The sequence below is a fragment of the Canis lupus genome, chromosome 31 (assembly GCF_011100685.1).
Source record: "Canis lupus familiaris isolate Mischka breed German Shepherd chromosome 31, alternate assembly UU_Cfam_GSD_1.0, whole genome shotgun sequence".
Classification (NCBI taxonomy): Eukaryota; Metazoa; Chordata; class Mammalia; order Carnivora; family Canidae; genus Canis; species Canis lupus.
The window spans coordinates 29,301,569-29,322,672 of record NC_049252.1 but is presented as its reverse complement, the minus strand read 5'-3'; the positions used below and the strand labels follow the sequence as shown (position 1 = coordinate 29,322,672).

General features: G+C 44.1%; 1 long non-coding RNA gene across 5 annotated transcripts in view; it reads right to left on the bottom strand.

Annotated features, from left to right (window-relative positions):
* Positions 1-17,341: 17,341 nt before the first annotated feature.
* Positions 17,342-21,104, bottom strand: part of LOC111093466 — a 29,393-nt gene continuing 25,630 nt past the window's right edge. For all 5 annotated transcript variants that reach the window (XR_005382312.1, XR_005382313.1, XR_005382314.1 and 2 more), the window contains one exon: positions 17,342-19,553. This is a non-coding gene — a long non-coding RNA (uncharacterized LOC111093466). The remainder of the gene's footprint in view (positions 19,554-21,104) is intronic.

Here is a 21,104-nt window from a genome sequence, read left to right as displayed (position 1 = left end):
GGAAAATTTTAAACACTTTCTCAAACAACTGTGGAGTCAAAGGAAAAAAATACAAACTGATAGCACAGAACAAGAGAAGATGGTAATAAGGAAGACTCAACTGTGAGCACTTACAGCAATACAGCTAAAGCAGTATGCAATGAAAATGCATATGCCTTATATAGGTTTATTAACAAACAAAAAATAAAAATAAGTGAAGGAAATAACAATAAATAAGTTAGAAAAAAACAATCAAATAACCTGAAGGATAGGATTAAATTAATTAAAATTAATAAAAAGTTAAAATATAATGATTACCAAACAGAAGATTATATAACTAGTTAATAAATTCAAAAGTTGGGTTTTTTGGAAAAACAAAATAATAAAATGTACAAATTTATGGCTCATGAAATCAAGAGGAGAGAAAGGGCAAATATATGAAATAAGATGAAATGGATCCAACAACTGGAAAAACCATGGAAATTAAACAAATCATCTAAAAAGTAGTTTGTCCAGTGTTATAAAAACAATTTTTCAAATACATTTGAAAACATGGATGAAAAGGACAGTGTTCTAGAGCTGAGCTCTCCAATACAGCAGCAACTAGCCACACATGGAAACTGAGCACTTAAAATGTGGCCAGTCTAAGCTTGGATGCACTGTCAGTATAAAATACACACCAGATATTGAAGACTTATGAAGAGAAAAAAAAGAATATTTCACTAATAATTTTCATTGATCATATGTTGATAATATTTATAATGATAATATTTGATATATATTTGGATAAATAAAATATTTTTAAAAATAATTTTACCTGCTGGGTGCCTAGCTGGCTCAGTCAGTTAAGCATCTGCCTCCAGCTCAGGTCATAATTTCAGGGTCCTGAGATTGAGCTCTGTTCAGGGGGGAGTCTGCTGGTCCCTCCTCTTCATGCTCTGCCTCTCTCAAATAAATAAATAAAATCTTAAAAAAATAAAGTCCAAAACACAAGGCTAATTTAACTTATGAGACATTCGCTAAGTTCTAAGGGAGGGCAGGGATGCCCAGAAAGCTGGAGGCTGGGCTAGAAAGGCAGAAAGAAATATCCTGCAGTCTTATAGGTGTTTAGGTAACAGTCCCATCAAATGGAGACTGCCAGACATGCGACCAGTCTTTCCCTCAAGACATTAGCCAAATTTTAACCTGCTTGAAGTGGTTGCTTAGCTCAAACCTCCAAAAGGCAAGACTTTCAAACCAGTGGTGGAATGCATCTTCCTAAACTGGAATCCAGCCCCAACCCACCTCAGTCTCTGATCAGACTACAGAAATCTGCTTTTCACCAGAAAGAAAAGGCAACTCTCACTTCTGGAAGATATCACTTGTAGCCTCTGTGCTTCTAAAATCATATGATACATGTGTTAAAGGAAATAAATGGAATCTGTGAAGATAATCAGATGGACATTCTACCACCGAAAATACAAGAGCTAAAATTAAGAGCTTGGTTTTTTTTTGGTTTTTTTTTTGTTGTTGTTGTTGTTTTTTAAGAGCTTGGTTTTAAAAGAAGACTGTATACAGCAGAAGATAGGATTGGTAAACTCAAAAATAGATTAATAGAAAAGTTAATATAAAGCACAAAGAGAATAGAGCACAAGTGATACATGAGGCACAGTCTCAAGATCTATTACATGTATAATTGGAGTCATGAGAGGAAAGAAATAAGGGCAGAAGCAAAATTTTAAGAGACAATGGCCAACAATTCTCTAATATTGATGAAAGATGTCAACTCATTGATCCAGAGTGTCAGTGAACCCCAAGAAGATAAATAAAAAGAAAAATGCATCTAGACACATCTAAGTGAAGCAATGGAGATCAATGACAAAGAGAAAATCTTAAAGGCACCCAGAAAAAAAATGCACGTGACCTTCAATGGGACAACAGCAAAACTGATGATTAACTTTTTTGGGAGAAACTGTGAAAGCTATGAGACAATGGAATGATAAATTTAAAGCACTGAAAGAAAAAAAAAGCTATCAAACTAGGATTCTATATCCAGTAAAAGTCCTTCAGATAAAGGCAAAATAAAAATTTTTCAGGCATCAAACAAACAAACAAACCCTGAAATTACTCATCCCCTGTGGAGAAGCACTACGTGAAATACTAAAGGACATTTTTTTGAGTAAAGGAAAAATGTTCCCAGTTGAAAGCACAAAACTTCAGAGAGGAATAAAGAACAGTGAAAAGAATAAATACACAGGAAAAGAGAAAGGATATTTTCTGTTTGAAGCCAAAATAATAATAATAAGATCCTCTGAGCTTTATAACATATGCATAAAATTATACAACAAGACCCAAAAGTGCAGGATGGAGTAAATGGACTTATGCTGTTGTAAGATTACTATGCTATTAATGAAGAGATAAAAGTACCTAAAAGTACCAATTTAAGGGCACTGGGTGGCTCTGTCCATTAAGCATTTGAATCTTGATTTCCACTCAGCTCATGAACTCAGGGTTGTGAGATGGAGTCCCATGTATGACTTCATGCTGGGCATGGAGCCTGCTTAAGATTCTCTCTCTCCCTCTGCCCCTCTTCCCACCTCCCTCTCTTAAAAAAAAATGTACCAATTTAAGGTCAAAGATAATAAGTCAGAGATGCATAATGAAATCTTTAGGCCAATGACTCCCCAAAGAAGTATAATCAAAAAGCTAAGTAAAGATAGGGTGCCTGGCTCAGTTGGAAGAGTATGTGACTCTCGATCTCAGGGGTTGTGAATTCAAGCATTACATTGCGTGTAGAGATTACTTAAGTGAGTAAATAAAAACTTAAAACAAAAAAAGCTAATGGATGATAAAATGGAATAGGAAAATACATGCTTAATTCTCAGCTCTGGTTTTTGATTTATTTCTTTAATTCTGTTAATTTCTATTTTGAAATTATGTTATCAAGGACTTTTGCTGGATATAAAATCCTAGTTTGATAGTTTTTTTCTTTCAGTGCTTTAAATTTATATAAATTTTAGAATCTTGGGTTTTTTGTTGAATTGACCTTTTTATCATAATGAAACATCTGCTTTCTCTCTACTAATACTTCTTGCCTCAAGTGTAGTTAATTATTAAGTCAGCCAATCAAAATTCTTTTTGCTAGTATTGTGTGGTATAACCTTTTCATACTCTACTTTCATCCTAATCTTGCCCTTATATTTGAGTTGCTCTCACTGGAAACATTATATGCCTGGGTCTCAACTCTTTTTATTCAGTCTGACTGCTTTATTCTTTTAATTGGAGTGTTTTACATGTACATTTCAACTAATTACCAATATAGTCACATTAAATCCTGCCATGTTGCTATTTGTTTTTTATTTTCCATCTGTTCTACTCCTTCATTCATTTTCTGCCTTTTTGAGGATTAATCACATATTTTACTATTCATTTTTCTCATCTATTAGTTTTTCATACTTTTATGTGCAGATTATTATGCATATACTGCATATATACATATATACCCACTACATATGCACCTGCACTAATTTATCTATTTATATACTTAAGTTTTGTGCACTTTTACTATCATTAAAAATGTTAACAAATACACTATCAGACAATTTATTAGTGAGTGAAGATAATAATGCACAACAGGACCATATGGGGCTTATTCCAAGAATCCAAAGATGATTCAATATTATGGAAATCCACTTAATTCGAGGGAGAAAATTATGTCATCATCTTCATACATGTTCAAATAGAATGTGACAAAATTTGACAATTCATCCTTTATTTTTCAAGGGCAATAGCATGATAAATAAATAGATATGTTTTAAATATATATCTGAACCTCAAAACCAAAAACACACTCAATCAAAACATACTAGTCTTTGCCCTTGCGTCAGGAATAAGACAAGTGTTTGCTCACTATTGCACTGTTATTTAATTTTGTATTAGAGGTACTAGCCAACACAACTAGAAAAAGAACACAATTGAAAGTATAAAAATTGAGCAAAATTAGGTACAACTACCACTCTTCGCAGGGGATTTGTATTATTCTTTGAAACCCCAAGAGAAATGTGTGAAAACTACTACAATCAATAAGAGAATACAGTAGGATAGTAGGATATGTAAAATTAATCTACAGAAGTCAATAGCTTTTGTTTATACAAACAAATCAGTTAGGCAATATAATGTAAGAAAATACTTCACTTACAATAAAAAAGATAAAATAATTAAAAGTAAGCCTCACAGGATACATACAAGACCTACATAATCTTTTAAACACTCATAAGTGAACCCCCTATCCCCCCCCAAAGAAAAGCAGAGAAAAAAAGTATAAGACTTGAATAGATTAGAAGACATATCATGTCCTGAGACAGGAAGACTTTGCCTTATGTCAGTTTCCCTTAACTTACAAGTGTTAATTTGCAAATATTATTCCAATAAAAATATAAAAAGAAATTTTTTTACTGATTCAAGGTAATTTCTTTAAGATCATTTATTTATGTATTCGTTTGAGAGAATGAGAGAGAGTGTACACAGAGGAAGAGGGAGAAGCAGGCTCCCTACTGAGCAGGATGCCCAATTTTGAGCTTGATTCCAGGACCCTGAGATCATGACCTGAGATGAAGTCAGATGCTTAGCCAACTGAACATACAGGTGCCTTGATAAACATTTTATATATATAGACTTCATATCTATGTTAGAATAAATCCCAACTGCATATACTTTAAATATTAAAATTTAAAACACATCAAACAAACTAAGACAAAAAGGGGAGATAAGAAAGTCTTGCTAACCATGACTCAGAATCTAGAAGCCATGAAACAAATGGTTGACAATTTCAACTACATGAAAATCAAAAACTTCTGCACAGCAGAAAGCAAGCAAATTTTTAAAAACACCCTAAGCAAACCCGTAAGTAAATGACAAAGTGAGAACTATGTGCAACTCATATCACAGAGGGTTTATTTCCCCAGTACGTAAAGAGCTCCTGCAAGCCGATGAGACAAAGACCAATGGGTGTGGATATGAATAGTTTGCAGGAAATACACTTGGTCCCTAAACATGTGAAAATAGGCTCTGTGTCAATCATAACAAGAATTATACACATTAAAACCATACTGATTTTTAAAAAATGTATCAGAATGGCAAAAATCCAAAAACTTGAAAATACACTGTTGGGGAGCTCTGGAGACACAGACACTCTCTCTCCTGAGCTGTTCCTGGGAGCAGAGGTTGGTATACCCCCTGTAGAGGGTAATCTGGCAACAGCTGTCCACATTAGAGATGCACTTACCCTTTGACTCAGCCATTTTACTTCTAGGAATTTACCTTCTGCATACACATAATCATGCGCAACGTGAACTAGAAAGTTATCCATGGCAGCACTGTGTGAAGGCAAAAGACAACTTAAATGTCCATATAGAGGACAAATGTGTTGGGGCACATTTTGTTTAGTAAGCAAGCATCAGTTAAGAAGAAAAATGATGTGCTCTATGTACCACAATGGAAAGATCTCTAGGGCAGAGTTAACTGAAAAAAATAAGGTACAGAACAGCAGGTGGCAGGGCACCTGGGTGGCTCAGTGGTTGAGTGTCTGCCTCTAGCTCAGATTGTGATCCCGGGGTCCTGAGATAGAGGCCCACATTAGACTCTACAGGGAGCCTGCTTCTCCCTCTGCTTAGGTCTCTGCCTCTCTCTGTGTTTCTCTTACAAATAAATAAATAAAATCCTTAAAAACAATAAAAGAACAGCAGGCTCTTATACTAACAGAGCAAGTAGAAAGAGTTGGAAAGGGGAGAAGCATATATATTCAATTTGCTTGTATGTGTAAAAAATAGAGAAAAAGAAAGATCTAGAGATAAACAAATTAAGAACAGTGGCTACCTTTTTGAGGTGAGGGATGAGAAATGAGCTGATGGGAAAGGGTACTTTCCACTGTGTCAAGTTTTGTATTTGTTAGTTTTTTGAATCATATGATATATTTCCTACTCAAAATGTGAAATAAATAAATGCTTAGCTATGAGAAGGAAGCATGGGGCAATGCCCCCTCTCTTTCCCTCCCCTGTCACCAGAGCAGCCTGGCTCCCACTGGGCTGAGCTTAGCAACAAGCATGTGTGGCTGTCTTGGTTGCACAGAGCCGGGGTGGGTGAGTCCCTGCAAGTCTGAGGACTTGCTCAGGCCTGTTCAGGGAGGTCAAGGGTGATTCTAGAGCTGGAAGCCCAGTGCTAGGAGACTCTGCGGTGAGGATTCTGATTTCAGAAAGGAGCCTTAGGCCCCTGTGTGAGGAAGCCGGTTCCTGGGTGGCCTCTGAGGGGCCACCACTGCTGCATTCTAGAGCTGCTGAGAGTCAGCCCTGGGCCAGCTGGCCAGGCCTGCAAAGGGCTCTGAGTGGCACGGCACTGTGGGGTTTTCTGAACCAATTTCATCAAACTTCTCTCTCCCTGATCACCCTCTCAGGCTGGTGAGACACCTCGGAACAGGATTACAAAATCAAAGGAGAGTCAGAGACCTGGAAAGGAAACTAGCCTGTCAGAGGAAGCCACCTCCCCCCAGGAGCTGACCCCAGGACCCTCGGCTGGCCCAGGAAAGGAGTGAGGCTGAGGCCTGGACACCTGATTGATTTTGTGATTTCTCCAGGGGAAACATTCCATCCAGCAACCACCAAGGTCATTTCCTTCTTCACGAGGCCTTTCATCACTGCGTGGCTGGAGGACCATCCACAGCAGCCCCAGCCGTGGTCTGGAAACACTGGCTGGGTGCCTGGGAGTGGCTGCCAGAAGCTGCAGGCCATCCCAACCTGAGAGGAGACAATTAGCCACAAAACTTTCTCTGCTTCACTTCAGGCACTCCCTTGATCCACAGTCACTGAGCACCTGCTAGGTTCCCTTCACAATCCAGGGTACCTCTGGGGTTCCCAAAGCTTGCAGTTTCTTCCTCCTTTTGGGGCCCATCTGCACAACTCAGCAAGTGTGAGGAACTCTTTTGTATCAGTCACTAACTACTTTTTGCCACTCAACTTTATTCCAGACAAAACCACAGGCTCCCACGGAGCAAGGGTCTGATTTAAATTCCCTTGTGTTCTCCAGAGCCCCCAGCATACACTCGAACACATAGCAAGGCTTTCGGTTAAGGCTCACTGCTTGCTCTCCAGTCTCCAAGCTAGAAATGGAGCTGCTTTACAGTCTCTGAAGACCCAAGGGGAAATCTTCAGCAGAGCTGTCCACTGCCTGTCTGAACACTCACCTCATCCCCATCACCCACTCGTCCTCCTCCTCCCAGGACAGTACCTGCCTTCTGTTTGCTCCAGCTGGGAGGGTCACAGTCCCAATTCCCGTTGTTGAATCACTGGCTCTCCTGCACACACACACACACACACACACACACATACACCTGGAATGTTCTTCCCCCAGAAATCCATGGGGCTTACCCCCTTTGCCTCTTTGTCAGGTCTCTGCTCAAAGATGAACATTTCAGTGAGCTCTTCTCTACTCACCCAATTCAAAGTCACTCCCCAGGGCACCTGGGTAGCTCAGGGGGTTAAGCATCTGACTCTTAATTTCAGCTCAGGTCATGATCTCAGGGTAGTGAGATCAACCCTCACATGGGACTCCGAGCTCAGCAAGGAGTCCACTTCAGACTATCCCTCTGCCCCTGCCCAATCCTCCCCACCACATGCATGTGCACATGTGCACTCTTTATCCAAAAATAAAATAATAATAAAATAAAATCACTCCCCTACTTTCTATGTCCCTACCCCTCTTTCCTGCTAGCCACTGATCACCACCTCAAATAGTCTATAACTTTATCTGTTTTATGACCTGTCTTTCCCATCACAATCTGAGTTTCCCAAGAGCAGATATAGCTGTTTCTTTCAGGGTTGTCTCCCCAGGCATAGAACAATGCCCATAAAATGTTAGGTGCTCAGTAAATATTTACTGAATACATTAATATAGGCACTGCTCTATTAGTTTAGCCATGGCTCTCTGTCACAGTTGGTTCAACTCAAAAGACATAGATTATATATTGTTTGCATACGTGGGTAAAAATTTCCACATATTTCTCCACGAGCAGTTTCACAGATATCATTTCATTTTAGTTTAGTTTCAGGAATTGTTATTCTCCTGATTTTACAGAGGTGAAAACTCATTAAAGTCAGATTTTCCAGGACCTCTAGCTGGCCCCTAGCGGAACTGGGGCATCCACCTTTTCTATCTCCCTATGTTTGGCTTGGTTCACCCATCTCAGGCTTTTGGAAGGGGGGTGGCCCCTTCTTTCTGTTCCCTGGATCTTCCTGAAGCTTCATACTCTCCTTTAGGAAGAAAAACCTGTATTTTCCCCCTTTCCTTCCTCGCAGATAGCTCAGGGCGCATGGTCCCCCTCCCCCGCTTCCAATCCCAGAAGAAGCCATTGTGATTGTCTTTTGGCAGAACCAGCTCTCCCGCAAGGTTGCATTCTAATTTTTGGACTCTGTTCACTAGGTCGGTCCTTTCACATTGCAAGGAGCAGAAACAGGCCCGGATCCCCCCGAATAACGTGGATTTAATGCAATAATTCACCTGGAGTAAAGACAGATAGGGATCTGGTAACACAGCCCAGCTTCGTGGAAATGCAGCCGGCTGCCCAGCAGCCTCACTCCAGGGCTGGAACACAGGCTCCCCAGCGCCTCCCCCTTCTCTGTCTGGCCAACTCCTCTCCTCCTATCTGGGATCTGCATCTCCTCCTCCTCCTCCTCCTCCTCCTCCTCCTCCTCCTCCTCCTCCTCCTCCTCCTCCGCACTGGCAGCTGAGCAAGATGTCCCTTCTTTGTGGCCTTGGAATTGTCTGTGCGGCTCTGGGCGATGGCACTGATCTTACTGCCTGGGGTCCTGGGTGCCCTCTCCATCTCCCTCCACACCTTCGTTAGAAATACACCTTCGCTAACTCCTCATCTTTCGCTCTCTAGGACCCACCGGCCACTTCTCAAAAAGGTCGCCAGAGTCCTCGGAAGGAGAGATCTAGAAAGGTGGCCAGTTCATTCATTCTCCCTACACGCACTGAGTTGCAAAGCCCGGTGCGGGAACTTGGAGGAGAAACCCAGGCAGGACTTAACAGCTTGCTTGTGCCAGACGGGAGCTGAGGACCGTGCTCTCCTCTCTTTCTCTCTCTCTCTCTCTCTCTCTCTCTCTCTCTCTCTCTCTCTCTCTCTCCCCGCCCCCCACCCCCCGTCACGCGCGGGCATCGCCAGCTTTTCGTGCATTTGCAGAATTGAAAGCTTTTCTTGCAGAGAGGTGGGGAGAACAAGGGGGGGGGGAAAAAGCCACCAGCTTGTTGCGCGGCGGCTCGGGTGAAGCGCCTGGCAGCGGGGCCGCGCAGCTCGGGGACCCGGCGTGGGGACCGGCTCGGGGACCGCAGCGGAATGCGGAGCGCACGACGCCGCCAGGGGCCGCCGCAGCCGCCGCGGGCGCATGGAAATTTCCACCGGCCTGCAGAGCTTGCACAATCGCGTCTCATTGGCCGAGCGGGGGTGTCTGTCCCGCGTGGGGACGGCGATTAGATTAGCCAGGGAGCCCTCCTCAGTGGGCTTGGCAGGGTTCTGATTAATCAGGCCAGCGGGGCCAGGGACGGGAGGCCGGGCAGTGGGGCGGGGGGGGGGGGGGGGGGGGGAGCCAGGAGGAGCCCAAGCCTGTTATCAAAGCCAGCTCAGTGAAGCCTTTGGATGTCACCTTTCGACACAGAAAATGCTCCAGTGAGCCGGGAACGGTCAGGGGTAGACACGAGAATTTGCCTCTTCATAAGAAAATTCCCCTAGAAACCACAGGAAAATAAGATTCCGGGTGCTTAAATCCTGCTGCCTGCGCCCCCCTCCAGCTCTCCCTCCGTTCCCCACCCCCTTCCCTTCCCTTTAAAGTCTTCCTTCCAGACCCTGGTGTTGAAGCCTTTGAGCATGCAATGGCCCGTCCCCAGGGTCAATCAAGAAATGCAGACAGTGAAAGACAATCAGAAAAAGGGAGAGGAGACCTCTCAGGGCTCTTGGAGGATCAGCATGAACTCGCCACACTGGCATAAAAACATGCAGCAAGATGTGAGAAGAACATCACTGTGCTCAGACTGTTGGCTTAATGGAATTTATGTGTGAGCTGGGCATGTTGACTTATGATTAAAAATACTACCCTTGTTTTGTTTGCTTCCGAAGTTTCTGGCATTAGGAAGCTCCTTTCTGGAACTTATCGCTAAATCTGCCACAAAGCCAAGCTCTGGCTCTGGATGAATGTTTGGTGAGTGAATGAATGATGTTCCCTGCAGTCTGCAGGTGTGTCCTCACCTGCAGACAGCAGTGTGAGCTTCTGGGTCCTAGCGCTGGTTCTGTCATCTGCAGTCACCTGACCTTGGACAATTCATCATTTCGTTCAGCCTCAGATTCCCTGCTTTGAGAATGGCACAGGTCGGTTCCTCAAGAAGTAAAGAAATGACCATATGACCCAAATCCACTACCAGGTATACACCTAGAAGAACTTGGAAACAGGTGCTCAAAACAGATACTCAGTACACAACTGTTCATAGCAGCGCTATTCACCATAGCCCAATGGTGGAGGAACCCCAAGTGGCCATCCAAGATGAACAGATACATAAACAGAATGTGGGTATGCATACCACGGAATATTACTCAGCCATAAAAAGGAACAGTACTAGGAAAAAAAAAAGGAACAGTACTGAAACATCCTACAACATGGATGAACCTCAAAAGCATGATCCTAGGTGAAAGAAGGCAGACACAAAAGGCCACATGTTGTAGGATTCCATTTATATGACGTATTCAGTAGAGATGAATCTATAGACACAGGAAGTGGTTGGTGGTTTCCAGGGGCTGGGGTGTAACCAGCTTAAATGAATACGGGCTTTCTCTTGGGGGTGATGAAAATGTTTTGGAAAGAAACAGAGGTGGTGGTTACATGACAGTGTGGATGTACTAAATGCTGCTGAAATGCTCACTTTCAAATGGCTAATTTTAGGTCGTATGAATTTTGCCTCAATTTAAAAACTGTAATGGGACTAATAATAAAATTACCCAGCCGAGGGTTAGGTGTGATATCTGCACAGAAACGTCTGAGCAAGTTCAACATCTTATTCTTTGATGCCCTCTGTGCTATTCCTTGGGCCACATATTGGTGAGGACAGGGGGCTTTGTGATGTCAACCTACACCCCAGCACCAGGGAGCTCCACCATGGTCTGTCCTTGCAGACAGAAGGTGAGGGATGGTAAAAACCACCAAAAATGCTGAATGGTAGGATTAGAAGTTTTAAAAATGTTGGTGCAGGCTCCCCAGAGGACTCACTCGCTCAGACAGGGATCCAGGTGGCCTGAGTTGCCATCTTCCACCTTCCTTTCACGTGGGGCCTCAGGCTTCAGGCTCCTGCCAGGAGTCAATTTGCTCATCTCAACAGTTGGGTTTATTGAGGCACCTACTTCGTTGGGCTGCTGTCAGAATTAAGCTAAGTGATGCATGTGCTAGAAACAGAGTCTGAGCTCAAAAAATGTTAGCTGATGTAATTAAGCAAAAGATAAATGACCAATAAAAAACACTGGGTGGGGGGCACCTGAGTGGCTCAGTCAGTTAAGCATCTGCCTTCAGCTCAGGTCATGATCTTGGGGTCCTGGGAGTGGAGTTGGGCTCTCTGCGCAGCGGGCAGTCTACTTCTCCCTCTCCCTCTGTGCTCTCTTTCTCTCTCCCTCTCTTGCTCTCTCTCAAGTAAATAAATAAGATCTTAAAAAAAAAAAAAGAAAAACAAACACTAGCTGGTTTGGGCTCTGTTGGGGACTGGTGAGGTGAGGAAGACAAGGGGCCAGTTTGAGCATTAAAACAAAAAGGGAGGGACGCCTGGGTGGCTCAGGGGTTGAGCCTCTGCCTTTGGCTCAGGTCATGATCCCGGGGTCCTGGGATCGAGTCCCACATCAGGCTCCCTGCGGGGAGCCTGCTTCTCCCTCTGCCTATGTCACTGCCTCTCTCTGTGTCTCTCATGAATAAATAAATAAATCTTAAAAAAAAATAAAACATAAAGGGAGACACCTCAAAGTTGTTCTTCTTGAAGTTGTTTTAAGCAAGATGCTGCACTGCAGGGTGGGGATTGAGAAAGTCGGGAGACAGAACAATGACAAGAAGGGACAGAACTTCAAAGGGAATGTTCTGAAAATAAAGGAAAGAAAATGTGTCAGGTGCTGGGAGTGGCTCAGACGTGGGGATGACACAAATTCAGGAGTCTCCACAGGGCATGGGCTGAGCCTTCTTTCGTTGTCACAGGGAAAGGGGGACTGCAATTTCGTCCCCTGCAACGGGGCATTTGGAGAGTCCAGCTCTCAAATCAGAATCCTCTGTGCTTGGCGACTCCCTCGGAGGCAAAGCACTAATGAACTAAAGTCAGCAGAGACCCACCTGGCAGGCGCCCTTGAACCCCTGGTCTTGTTCCCACCAGAGTTGAAAGTCCTGTTATAAGAGGAATCTTTGTGCAAATCATCCTGGAGCCAACAGTCTTTAGCAGCAAAAGGGAGGGCCACACGGTGCAGCATTTAATGGAACGAGGATGTTTTATGGTTTCCTATGGTGACCTGACTCAGCTTCTGTAATAACCACCTTTCTAATGGTCCCCTTTTCGTCACTGTAACTGGAGCCACCACCCCCCCACTCCCAAGCCATGTGCCAGTGTTCATGCCAGGGGTACCCCACGTGAAGCTCTGGCCTCTGGTACACTCCCTGCAATGTCAGCCTGTGACCGCCCCCCGCCCAAGCCTGGTTCCCACTGGCTGCAGGGCAGAGAGCCCAGTGAACTGACACTCTAGAAAGAACAGGTTGCCACACTCCAGAAGTGTTGGATGTTTGGGCTTTGTTGGAAAGCAAAGTGTCTTCAGATCTATCTAGTCAAAGATAGAGATAACAAGGGTATCAAATCAATCCCTTGTACATCCTAAACTTACCTAGCTATACGTGACTTACATTCTCCAAAAGCTGGAAAAAAGATATAGACACACACACGTTATTTACAGTATATAGATATTGAGATTTTATGAAAAATTGAATATAAAAAAGGGAAGTGTCTTCTACTAGAAATCACTCGAAACCACAATTTTACAATGATGTGTATTGGGATATGCCTACGGCTATCTCCCCTTCCCAGTACCCTGCCTCCCTCCCCTCCCATCAGCGCCTGCCTCCACCCCTCTGACATTGCCACAGGTAAAATACTTTGCCTTGGATGGCAAGAAACTCACAGTTAAATGTACTAAGCAATTATTTTAGGTGTATTCAGTGATTAGCTGATTTCAAGTGCATCTTCATTTTTTTAATACAAGTAACACATGTTTATTGTAGAAATTTTAAAAACACAAATAAGGGGGGAAAATGGAACCTTTTGGCACCCTCAATCTTGCCACTCAGAAATTACTATTAAAAGTTTTGATTCTAGGGCACCTGAGTGGCTCAGTTGGTTAAGCATCTGCCTTCAGCTCAGGTTATGATCCCAGGGTCCTAGGATGGAGCCCCGCATCGGGCTCCCTGCTCAGCGAGGAGTCTGCTTCTCCCTCTCCCTCTACCCCTCGCCCTGCTCATTCTCTCTTAAATAAATAAATTAGATCTTAAAAATTTTTTTAAATTCCTATTTACATTGCTTTGAGAATACATGTGCACATGTATACACACATGCACATCCACGTACACACACATGCACACAGGGAATCAGCTCAGGCTGATGAACAGGCCCCCTGCCCCCGCCATGAGCTCATTTGTGGGGGCAGAGAGAACTGGGAGGTCAATGCTAAATGCATGTAGGCATGGGGCCAGGTAGAAAATGAGGAGGTCTGCATGACTCCTGACATGGCCTCCGGTTCCCAGTCCACCCCTGAGCCACAGCTCAACCCCGTGGAACAGCGCGGGGTTCACCTTCCTCATTCTTTGCAGAAATGGCATGGGGCCAAGGCAGATGTTTGCAGCAAAGTGGGTGAGAGGTGGACATCTGGAGCAGACCTTCCCAAGGCACCAGCAGCTAAAGCAAGGATGGGACTGTCCACATACACCTCTGCAGGTGATGGAAACCAAGAGGCCAGAGAGAGAATATGGGGTGCTTGTGGTCCTAACAGGTGGGAAACACCCCTAAGGCTCCTCAGAGATAGCTGGGGGGGGGGGGACTGCAGAGGCAGGTGCTACCCTGTGAAGAATGAGGGCCCCCAAGTAGGGGAATTTGAGTAATTACAATCAATGTGACTTTGTTTTTTTTCAAAAACAGGGGATGACTGAGAAAATTAGTGATCGATATATCACTATATATACCTTTTATGTTCTTAATATAAAATTGGATCATATCATCATTTGATTAATCAACTGTTTTCTTTCCTTAACGAGATCTTATATTTTTCACATGGTAACAAGATAACTACAACAATCGTTTTCAAACTGTGCTCTAGAGTTTTACCAGATTCTAGAAACCACTGAGGGGGCTTTGAGATCCCCACAGAGGAGAGAGCAAATTTTGCAGGTGGAAGATTATGAGTTCCCACCTTCAACTCACTCAAGATAGTCTACTTTTATGTACTTAGATTGTATGAAAGGCTGAGTGTTAATAAGAGGAGGTGCCCACTACTAGAAATAATTTGAAACTACAGTTCTACACAATTTTTTAAAAGATTTTTTAATTATTCATTTGAGAGACAGAGAGAGCATGTGAGTGAGAACTCGAGCAGGGGGAGGGTCAGAGAGAGAGTGAGAAGCAGACACTCTACCGAGTAGGGTGCCCAACGCGGGGCTCAATCCCAGGATCCCAGGATCATAATCTAAGCCTGAACCTAAGGCAGACCCTTAACCAACTGAGATATCAATACTCCCCTCTACATAGTTTTTAAAAAGCTTTTTACCATTTCATTGTGGGGGTAAATGATAATGTATTGATCAAGCCTCTATTTTTGGACATGTAGACTGCATATAAGTTAGGAGTTGTGTTCAAATGCAAATATCACACTCCTGAGAGAGAGCGATTTCAATTAGGATCTTGTTTTTCTCATATTATGAAAAGTCTGGAAGCAAGCAGTGCTGACATCAGGTTAGTGAGTAATGGACCTCCAGCACCCCATCGGAGTTCCAGACAAAATAAAGGGGAGAGAGGAACAGAGGTCACAGGTCACAAGGGGCTGGTAACGGAGTGGATTCACTTCATGAACAGTTCACCTGGAGATGAGATGCCTCCCAATGACAAACCCACCCCTATATGCAAAGAGTCCAGAAAATGTTTTCTAAGCACATTGCGCCCCCCACCCTCAAAAAAACTGGGGTTCTGTTGGCAAGGAAGAAGATTAGAAAAACAACTAAGACATTGTCCGAAAATCCTTTCACCATATCCTTGAAGCTATAGCACCACTTAAATTTTAACTTAAGTCATAGAAATGAAATTATTCCTTTAAAGATCTATGCCACTGTACTAATTCTCACTAGCAGTATCAAACAAAAAAGTATCTCTTTAACAAAAATATCAGCATAATCTCTTTATTTTTATTCTTTGTTATTTTATTATTATTTTTTAAAGATTTTATTTACTTGAGAGACAGAGAGAAGGAGCAGGGGAGGGGCAGAGGGAGAGGGAGCCCCACGTGGGGCTCATCCCAGGACCCCAGGATCATGACCTTAACTGAAGGCAGATCTTAACCTACTGAGCCACCCAGGTGCCCCTCTATGCAACTTTAATAAGCAAATTTTTTCATAACTGTTTTTCCCTGTTTGAAAATGTTTTTTAAATACAGAAGTCTTGTTTTGATTCCTATCAACGTGACATGAATGCTCCAGAGCAGTGTTTTTTAAATTTTAATATATGCATAAATTCCCTGGGTCCTTCTTAAAGTGCAGATTCTGATGCCACAGGTCAGCTGGGAATCTGCATTTCTAAGAAGCTCCCAAATGACACAGGTGCTGCATCCACAGACCTGCTGTGATAGTGAGTTCCCAGCTGCCCCTACCAGCACAAGGCCATTAGAAGACAGAACACACTTGGATCGGTGAGTGAGAACAGCTACCTTCTCGAAGAGCACCTCTGAACCAGGGTCAGACCAGCAAACATCTCCAGTGAGGATTTGGTCCAGAAGCCAAATCTCTCATCCATATGTTCTTGCAGAGGGAGTAAAAGAGTTCTGCTCAGTTCAGCACAGGGTTTCAGATGGAGCTGAGAGGCCCCTGCAAAAAAAAATGAGTGCCTTTGCACGGGTTAAAGTTGGGGATCCGGAAGGGAAAGATCAGAAAGGCAAGCACCTCTGCAGCTCTTGTCCAAACAAGAGACCAAGAGATTTGGAGCGGCCCCTGAACCCCTGGGAAAAGTGGTGGGATCAATTGCTCAAGTAAGTACTAATTCGGGTTTGGCTCCCTTATTCCCCACCCACACCAATTTCCACCGGGCAGCCAAGCTTCACACTTCCTTGCCTTAGGGATCTGAGCCAGCTGAAAGGATTCCTGCTTTTGTAAAAGCTAAATCCCTGGATGAGATTATGCCAAGGGCCTGGAAGACGAGGGAGAAGGGGGGAGGAAGGAGGGAGGCAGTAAGAGCCCAGAGGCGCCTAGGGAGGTAGCCCCCCAGCATCCCTACCCAGATTCCCGTTCCCACGGCTGCAGTTGAACCACAGGGTCTGAGGGCTGGGTGCCCAGGCGGCAGGAGGGTGGGAAGCAGGGGGATTGCCTTCTGGGGTTTGGGGGATTACCTCTGCTGATATGCCTTATCTTAAAGCCGATTTTGCCTGATCTTAATTTAAGGTCACCACACCAGCTTTCTATGTTTTGAGTTGGCAGAGTACATCTTTTCCCATCCTTTCCTGTTTGCCTGTCTGTGCCAGTATATTTAAAGTATGTCTCCAGTAAACCTTTCTGTCATCATCACGTAGGGCTGTGCCTACCAACAAGTAGGGGGTGCGGCATTTGTAGGGTTTAGGAAGTCCCCAAGGGTCATGAGAAGAAAAGCTTTCTAACACTACTAATAGAAATTAAGTACCTTTTTAATCAATGGGAAACCAGAATACGGGTGAGTACAGTGCCGCAGATTAGAAGTTGAGGCCACAGGACTGCAGCTCCCATGGTTACAGGATACCCTGCATGCCCAGACAGGTGACCACCGTGAGGGCCTCTCAACCGGGAAGAGGGTTTGAGAGTGTGTGTGCATGTGTCCACCTGCCAGGTACACTCAGTCCATGCAATGCCCGTTTCCCTATCAACGGGGCTCACAACAGTGACACAAACCTCCTCCAGGAGCACAAACATACTCGGGTGGCCCTTAACCGACGCCTAACATGGGGCAGCACCACCCACAGAGACAGAGACTGGGAGATCCCCGAGGACATGGCCAAGAGACAGCTTTCCCTTTTCTAATTCAGGAGGTCCAGCCCTGGCTGTCCCTTAGAGGCACCCACCTGAGTTTTTGTTTTTTTTTTTAATGTTGATCATGCCCAGGATCCATCCCCACATGATTCTGTGATATTGATCTGGGGTGGAGCTAGGTGTATTTCTTTTAGGAGGTTTCAACGTGAATCAATATTTGTGAAGGCTACCTAAGTAAATCTAAAGTGCAATCAGATCCTCTTGCAGGCTGGAAGTATCTCAGAAGGGAACCAGGTAGAAACCCGGTGTTATCCTACAGGCAGGTATACATGTTATTCTGTGGCATCACCAATGACACCAGGCTGGCTGCTAAGGACAGCTCTGTTGAGAGGGAATGTGACCAGGCCGTGTCAGCACCCATCAAACACACCCGGCCCGCTCGTGAGCGGCACCCGATACTGGGGCACCCAGCAGAGGGGAGGTCCATGGCTACAAAACACAGAACAGGAGCCCTGCTTGCTCCTCCACAAATAATTAGGCCTAAACTGTAGCATTACGTGATATCTATCTCCAAGGTCAATGCGAATGAATAGATCTCTTTGCTGGGTTTCTTCCCTCAAAGCAAAGGTTTCAACCATCTCCCTTTTCTTCCTCAATTCAGGATACATTGTCCAGCACGTCTGAGCCACTCTGAAAACAAGCCAGTGTGGGTATAATGGAAATAAAGCCATTTCCATGAGAAATGGCGTTTCTTGTTTAATCCCACTTGCAAGAGCTTACTCAACCGGAGAGGGGAAAAAAAAAAAAAAAAAAAAAGCAGTGTTTTTCAAAGTATGAAAAACTACCCATTATCCATTAGAGAGAAGCCAGTGCAAGTCAGAAGCTTTTGGCTTGAGGAAGAACTAGTGAATTTGAGGCTCATTTTTTAAATGGAAAATGCTCTTTTTTTTTTTTTTTCTTTGCCACTCACAACAACTAGTGCACCGTGTGAAGCCCAAACCAAACCTTTTGAAAATAGTATTGTTCTAGGGCTAGGGGGTTGGGAGAGAGGGAGAAGGTTTTCAGTTAAAGGATGAGAATGATTACCCTTTGACCAAACTGGATTCCACCTACTGACCCCAAGGTCCCCAGGTGGGAACTTGGGGTTTTTAGATTTTATTCATTAAAACCAAAGCTCCCTGCTTACAAGCACCACCTCCTGCCCCATCTTTGCAGGATCAGTCCCAGCCTTTCCTTCCCAGCCAGCCTTCTCGGCCCCCAGCTTCTCAGCTCCCACAGAAACAGAGGGAGGTGTGCGTGGGAGTTGTGTGCCTCAAGTGGATGCACCATTCCCCCGTCACCCCCAGCCACTTTCAACAGAAAAAAAGCTCAGGGTGGGAAGCTGGAGAGCAGGGAGGTTCAGAGGATGCTGCAAGGGTCCTGAGGCTGCTAAAGCCCAGCATAGAATTCCCCTCTGCTGCTTAGACACAGCAGTAGAAAGGCACAGACATGTCCTCCTGAGTTTCTGACCACTCGGTACAAGCAGTTGAAGATGTTAGTGGATCACCAGTCTACCTTGGCTTTGAGTGGACAGTCAGGACACACCTTCAGTGTTTACTAGCTCACCTGTTGTCCTGGACTGCCACAGTGGATACTGTAAAAGCAAGAGGCAGGGGGTGGGGTGAGAGTAGAGAACCTGATTTCTTCTTAACCCTGAGGCTGGGGTGGCTTTATAAAAGACAAAGCCTTGAAAAGTAAACACCTAGGATAAGTGTCAATAGTCTTGACACAGTGAATGGCCTTGGAGTTTACATGAGCTAACAAAGATAAAAGATTTTTGCACAAAAATTCCACTAGCCAGATATCCTTGTCCAGCTCAGCACCCAATTGTTCAGAGGTAATTGTACCCTCAGGGATCCATTCCCTATATTCACTGTTTCCAGGTGGGAACTTGCAAGGTTCCCAATTCTTTACTTCGTTGGTTTTTTTGGCTGGAATTTACAATATGGAATTTGAAGAACAAACAAAATAGCAGTGGTTCCTCTGTCACCCGATACTCCAGGCAGAGTTTTCTGCGAGAAGGTCTGGAAAAACCTAACGATGCCAACTGTGGCTGCTCTGTGGATGCCTTGGGGAAGAAGTGCTGAATAAGAAATGCGTGGACCTTGATTTTGCTCTTTGTCCTGAATTCAGGTGTGTATATGTGTGTGCATATATGTGTACAGGTACACGTGCATGGATAAAATGAACATGTTCTAGGTTTTTCCTCGTCTGGCAAGCAGCGATGATCCATCACCTCCACCTCCACAGGATTGCCTGGCAAATTCAATAAGAAAAGTTTGTATTAGGGTTCTTTGGAGAAATAGAACCAATAGGGTAAATAGAGATAGACAGATAGACGGAAACAGAGATATTATAAGGGACTGGCTTGTGTCATTATGTAAGCTGACAAGTCCTAAGATCTGCAGGGTGAGTTGGCAAGCTAGACACTCAGGGGAGCCAATGGTGTATTTTCAGTCCAACTCCAAAGGCCTGAGAACCAGGAGAACCAGGTGTGAAGTTCTAACCCAATGCCAGTAGGCTCAACACCCCAGAAGAGCTGATATTTCTTCGGTTCAAGTTCAAGCAGAAGAAAGCCAATGTCCCAGCTCAATAGGACAGGCAAGAGAAGTACCTCTTACTCAGGGGAGAATCAGTATTTTTGTTCTGTTAAGGCCTTCAACTGATTGGATGAGGTCCACACACACACTACAAGGTCCGGGGGTCTGCTTTACTCAGTCTACCAATTTAAATGTTAATCTCATCCCCAAACATCCTCCATGAAAACAGAATAATGCTTGACCAACATCTGGGCACCTCATGGGCCAGTCAACTTGACATACAAAACAATGGAGTAGGAGACAGCATTGAGCCCTGGATAGAACACCATTTCTGGAGCCCAGTGGCCAGAAATCAAGGTTGAGCTTTTATTTACTGGTTGTGTGATGTGTAGGTTACTCTGTCTCTCTGGCGCTGCCTCTGTTGCCCCTTCAGTAAGATAAGGATAACAAAGAAGTCAGTATATGTAAACATATGACACACAGGCACTAAAGCATTAGTTGTTTCGGATGTGAAAAGTACTTTTTAAAGCTTCAGTTGGCCCTTTGCATTAAATGTACATTGGTATTTAAGGCAAAAGAGACACAAGACATAGAAAATATAGAACAGAAAAAGAGAAGCATTAATACCAAGAAAGAAAAACAATGGGCCAGAGAACGACACAGATCTATTGGCATATCCTTACTCTTTGGGTAGAGTAGACCAGGGGATAGGGATAGGGGTTTCAGAGATGCATCACAACTACACAACTGTGGTTCCTCTCCTCGAAGGAAACTTCTCTGTTTCTCCAGGAGGTTTGTGGGCCTATATTTACCTTGGAACCTAATGGCGGGGTGGCTGTGGTCTTTGCAGAGTATGGACATGTTTCATATTATATGCATGAGTGATGGATGATCATGAAACCTAATATATTTGGGGCCCAATACCATCATCCACCATAAAAGCAAAATATTTTCCCATCTAGAAGTCAAGTTGGAAAAACCTCTCTCACAGTTGGTTTGGGTTTTAAAGACATAGTAATGGCTGCAAAGATGGCCTGTTCGTCCAGATAAGACTGAAGCCAACCTGACACCTCATTGCAGTCTGGTCCCTCTTCCAAAGTTCTGTTATGCATGTGGGTGGTGTTAACAGTGTCCTTCTGGCAGCTAAAATGGACCAAGAGAACAGCCTAATGGTTAGAGAAAACCTAGTTGGGATAGCAAGAAATGCAGCGGCTGGACTGGCCAGATAAGACTGCTGGGGGCCAGCGGGACAGCTCTTCCAGAGTGT